The sequence below is a fragment of the Miniopterus natalensis genome, chromosome 16 (assembly GCF_054644295.1).
Source record: "Miniopterus natalensis isolate mMinNat1 chromosome 16, mMinNat1.hap1, whole genome shotgun sequence".
Taxonomy (NCBI): domain Eukaryota; kingdom Metazoa; phylum Chordata; class Mammalia; order Chiroptera; family Miniopteridae; genus Miniopterus; species Miniopterus natalensis.
Window position 1 is genome coordinate 3,679,128 of NC_142096.1, and position 5,817 is coordinate 3,684,944.

The following is a 5,817-nucleotide window of genomic DNA, read 5'->3' on the forward strand; positions in this document are numbered from 1 at the left end:
CGTAGTTTTCTTTTATCCGGTCTCCTGAGAATAAACCAGAGATCAAAGGGATTAGCAACCAGTCTGTTAAAATCATGTCTTTCCAGCCAGGAAAGAGTGTTGGATGATGCCCAGTTACGAACATAGTAGAGCAGGATCCCTAAAGGCCGGTCTTGCCTTGCACGGAACCACCGAGTCTTCAGGAAGCGTCACAGTACCTCACCCGCAGCAACGCGCAAGTCACATCCCCCACGCTCATTTAAGGGTCTTAAATGACAGGTCATATGGATAATTTTCATTCCTATTCTGTGGGCAGAAAAGCTGTGTTTTAGCAAAGGCCAGTGTGACGAGATACTAAAATCTTTCTGGTTCTGATTCAAAGCTACAAGTATACGAGATCCCTCAAGGAGAAAGAACCGAGAATGTTCACCAGCCTCCTTCAAGGACCTCACCCGCTGCGTCTTCGGTCTCCTAGATGTTGTTAACTATGCAACACACTCAAGGAAACTTGTCCTTCTTGTTGCTCCAAGACCAACTAAAATAGAAAATCAAAAGCCTGCCCTTATCCTCTGCTGCTTAATGTTATTTTCCCTTCTCTCCCAGAAATTACACTTTTCATCCCGAGACACGCTGTGACAAACAGATTTTAAGACCTGGAGATCTTTCTCTTTGGACTCCCCGGAACATGGTTTTTCCAGTGCGGGCCGGCCTACTCCCGGCCTTATCTCCACTCCCTTGCCACACCCGGGAAGCCTCACTGCCCCGCGGACTTTGCACCCCAAGCTCTCCTGTCTCCGGGCCTTGGCACTCTGTCCTCTCAACCCAGCACCAGGCCCCACCTAGAATCAATGGACAATGGATATTTGCTCCACGAAGTCCCATTGAGAGTAGCCGTCCTCACCTCTACTCCCACTTCTCATATCTTATCACCTAGTTCCAAAGTACTCATTTCTTTGAAAAGTACTGAATTGTTTTAACAAGCTTCTGTAATGTCCCAGATCCTGCGCTAAGCAGCAGGTACCACCGTAAGGAGTCCAGGGTCTGCCTTCCTGGAGCTGGAGCTGAAATCTTTTTTTTTTTTTTTTAATCTTCACCCGAGGATACCTTCTCCATTGCTTTTTCAGAGAAAGCAGAAGGGACAGAGAGACAGAGACACATCAGTTGGTTGCCTCCCACACTGGCCTGACCAGGGCCGGGGATCGAGCCTGCAACGTGCCCTTGGCTGGAATCAAACCCAGGACCCTGCCATCCACGGTCCGACGCTCTAACCACTGAGCCAAACCAGCCAGGGCCCAAGCTGAAATCTTACTTTCTTCACACGCTCATCCCCGATTTCCAGCCCGAAGAATCTTCTCAAAGCCCCTCCTGCCCACATCTTAGTTTCTGTTGGCCATTTACGTGTGTGTGTTATTGCCTCTGTTAGAAAATAAAATCCTTCAAGGCAAAGGCCTGATTTTAAAAATTATTTCTTAACCTCTTACAGCTCTTCACACTATGCCTTGCGTATGGTAGGCCCTCAACAGACGTTTGTTCAATTCTAAAACACTTGTGACTGTCTGACCCTGATATGCTACTCGCTGGTCCACTCCATGAGGACAGATTGCAGAGCAAACGTAAAGCGTTAAAGGAAACTAACTTGAGATGTAAAGATTTACTTTGACACAAAGTAGTGAATTTTTAATTGTTGACCAAAGGATTGTTTTATTTTTTGTTTTCTTTAATCTTCACCCAAGGATATGTTTTTATTGATTTTTTTTAGAGAGAGAGGAAGGGAGAGAGAGAGAAACCTCGGTCGGTTGCCTCCCATACTCAACGACGCTCCGGCCAACTGAGCCACCCGGCCAGGGCAGGATTGTTTTACTTTTAAATATACTAACAAATATCTGCTCTGTAAATAGGTTAAGAACTGGTTAATATAGATCATCTCACCTTGAACTCATTTTCTTTTTAGCACTTTTAATCTTCCAAATACATGTAAACTGAATGATAGAAAAGCAAATAAAAAGAAATGTCTCATTTCAGTCAGATGTACCGACAGGCCAAGACCCAGGGTGTTTTGATGAAATCTAAGGAGTAAAAGTAGCAATGCCTTCATCTTTTATTTTGTTTTTTACATTTAGTCTTATCCCTCACAGCAGGGTTTCTCGTGAAAAATGGAAGTCATCCCTCGCCACCCTGGTGCCCAGGGTTCCATGATTTATTTGCAGACAAACCTGCCTCACAATGATGCAATTGTGAGGGGCGTGAGCCCTGGCTCTAGACAGGCTGGTTTGGATCCTGGCTCCTCCACTTCAGGACATGATCTTATTTGGAGATAGGTCTTCAGAGAGGTGGTGAAGTTAAAGTTAGGTCATTAGGGTGGGCCCTAATCCAATATGACTGGTGTCCTCATAAAAAAGGAAAATTTGGGTACCACCGAAACAGGCGTAGAGTGAAGACCATGCGAGGAGACACGGGGAAGATGGCCATCCACAAGCCTAGGGGGGAAGCCTGGAAAACACCCCCACAGCCCCAGAAGGAACCAACCCTGCTGGCACCTTGATTTTGGACTTCCAGCCTCCAGATGTGTGAGCCAATAAACTCCTGTGGTTTAAGCCACTTCACCTGTGGTACTTTGGTAGAGCAGCCCTAGCAAACTAACACACCAGGAAACTCTAGTTTTTGCTGAGCAAGGTGCTGCCACCCCAGGATAGAGGTCGTCTCCATGGAGCTTTATTCAGCTATTACACATGCAACGCCCACAGCACCCAGGTCCACTCTGAGGTTGGTTGGTTCCTCTGCTGGGCTCCAACACCCCCAAAAGGCATTTTTAGACCAACCTGTCGTTTCCCCATTTGTGTGAGGACAGGGAATCTTGTCCCACGTGTCAAAACTTCCAAGTAACTCAATACACAAGCATTGATTCCCCTCCCCCCTTATAAAAAGCTAAGCTCTAGGCAAGCCTTCAATAGCCAGTTATCTCATCCTTTTTGTTAAAAACAAACAAACAAACAAAACTCACTAAGGGCTTGGAATCAAATTAATTCATCTTTTTCTAAAGGTGAACCAAGCGCTTCCAAAGAACAATGAAGGAGCAGAGAGAGGGGGCTGCAAAATTTGTTTTCAAACATGACAGGTGATGCGGGAAGGGAAGGCTGTGACTGGAGTTCATAATACCGCCAGGCCCAGTAGCCCCCAGTATCCTGCGAGCCCCTCATTGCCCCTCTGCACTGTCGACCGCTAGGAGCAGCGTCAATTGGAAAGCAAGGCCAGACACTAACAAAGACCAAATTAAAACTCACACCATTGTTCATCAAGTAACCTCAGACCATCGCGCCCCTTTTGGTCTCACTCTCGAATATCTGGCACCAATTACATCACTTAAGGTTTAGAGGACCAGACGGATTGGCACTCTTGACAAATTAGGGGCCCAATTACAGTGCCATTAATGAGCTAGAAACAAGCAGGCATAACATCAGGGCTGCTGCCTCGAACTTCAGGCTGATGAGGAGGGAGGCAGGATGGAAAGGAGGGGTGCCTGTCCCCCCCCAGACTCACACAGGACACCCCATCCCTGACCGGAAGGGTCGTCCAGCCAAGGTCTAAGGGGAGAACGCACCCACCTGGGTACAACAGGTGGCCACTCGGCCACGGTGCTGCCCTGAGGCCTACGCAGGTGGCACTGACTCCCCTGAGGTGCTGGCTTCTGCTGTGCTGGCCACACCTCGGACACCCGAGGGGGCGGGCCAAGGACTCTTCCCTCACTATCTAGCAGAGCTTCACAGGGGCCTCCGGGACCAAAGAGGGGGGCTGGCATCACTGCTCCCCAGAAGAGGCGGCTTGATGATTTCGCACAGCATTTCTCCGGGTACCGTAAAGTCGACCGATGAGCTTTTTCTCACCTTCTGGCCTTAGAAATGCAGTATGAGGCAAGTCAAAAGTAGAGCCCATCCCACTGGGTTCAGACACTGAGATTTAAAGAAAAACAAAAAAAACCAAACCACTTCTTGTAATACTAGTTCCCTTTACAAGGTCACTCTGAGGCAAGAGTCTAACGACAAAAACGTGCGATCACGCTCACGAAAGGCAGGGTAACTTTTCGATTTCTGTAATTAAATCAAAGCCAACGACTGGGGTGGGCCAGAGAGTAAGGGAAAAATAAATTTAATTCTAGTTTAGTAAGGGATCCCATACCATATGAAATCTCACTCATGTGTTAGTTTCGTTTAATTAAAACTTCAAAAATAGTGGGCATTTTGTGAGCTTAAATGTTAAGCACTTTGGACAACTTATTTCATGCAAATATTGCAATTTAGGTCCTGCTGTCATCCTACGGGGCAGGAAGCCAAACTCAGGGAGGTGAGGAAGACGTGTTCATCTTTGGTTTAAACGTTCGTTTTTTAAAAATTCTCGTCTGAGGATATATTTTCCATTGATTTCCAGACAGAGTGGCAGGAAGGGGGGAGGGAGAGAGAGACACATCAATTGGTTGCCTACCGAGGGTGGGGATCGAACCTGCAACCCAGGAACATGCCCTTGACCTGGGATCGAACCAGCGGCCCTCCGGTGTGTGGGCCGAAGCCCTAACCACCGAGCCACGCCTGCCGGGGCTTAAACATCCTTCAAGAGCACAAATCTACCATCTTGATTTCTCTTTGTTTCTTAATCAAGAACTACAGGTCCTAATGTTTTAAAATAATTAAAATATGGAAAGAAATGATTAATTCCAAATATCATGAATAAAAAAAATTCCATATGTCCGTTTTAGAGACTATTTTAAGAGAAATTAAGTTTTCTTTGTGCTATATACATAATAACCAAGGATAGCTTGGCCTGTTACATATGTGGAGGCGAAAAACCAACTTTAGTATAATTAATACGTCAACCACTGAGTGACTAACCGCTTTTGTTAACACGTCTTATACCTAAGTGATCAGCCCCGTCTGGTCTCACAAGTAACACAGGTGGGTGGATAACCCTCTAACAAGCCTCGGCACCACTTTCCTCGTTTAATCCGGAGCAGGCTACAGAACCACCCGCCGAATCCAAATCTGACACCAGGGGTTTCTAAACAAACGCAATGTTAGGCCGACGAATGCATCTGTGGATTTCCACCCATGTAAGCTTCCCCCCATAAAGGCGCTTATTCGCAGGCTTGGGAGGAAGGAGCCCGACGACGCTCAGGACAACGCTCAGCCTTGCTTCTGGAGCCACCTCCCGACGTGACAGAGCAGCGTGGCCCTCCTGCCCCGAGCGCTCGCGGGAAGTTGAGCCGCTGCCAGGATACAGTTTGCCTTTCGTCAAAAAAAAGGGAGGCGGCGCCAGAAATGCAACCTTCACCTAGAAGGGTGACTTCACCCTGACTTTTCCCAGGGTCATCTTAGCAAGTTTCTCAGGAGGCCACTCCCACGCCTCACCGAAGGCCTGCGTAGGAAACCTCAGAGGGGCTTCTAAAAGCTCAGAAAAAAGAGTAGATCGCCCTCAGGCTGTTGAGCTCCGCTTCCTCGGGGTGGCGTCAGCTGCTCACTTGTACAATGAAACATATAATTTCTGCGGCCTGATGGGTTTTGTTTTTCCCCCTGGAGAATGACATAGCAGCTTCTGTTTGACCCGAGTCGCCTACTGGAACTTTCTCGTGGAAAAGAGAGCGAACAGCACCGAGGTCCCCACATGCTTGTCTCCTTTACTCTCACAGCTGCGTGGTTGGGCGAGTGTCTCCGTTTTATAGGTGAGAAAATGAAGGTTCGGAGAGTTCGAGCTATCTGCTCGGTGCCCGCCGGCTGGCAAATAATAAAAGTGGCCTAACCCACTGCCCAACCCTGAAGACTCATAAACTATACGCCCTGTAAACCACGATAA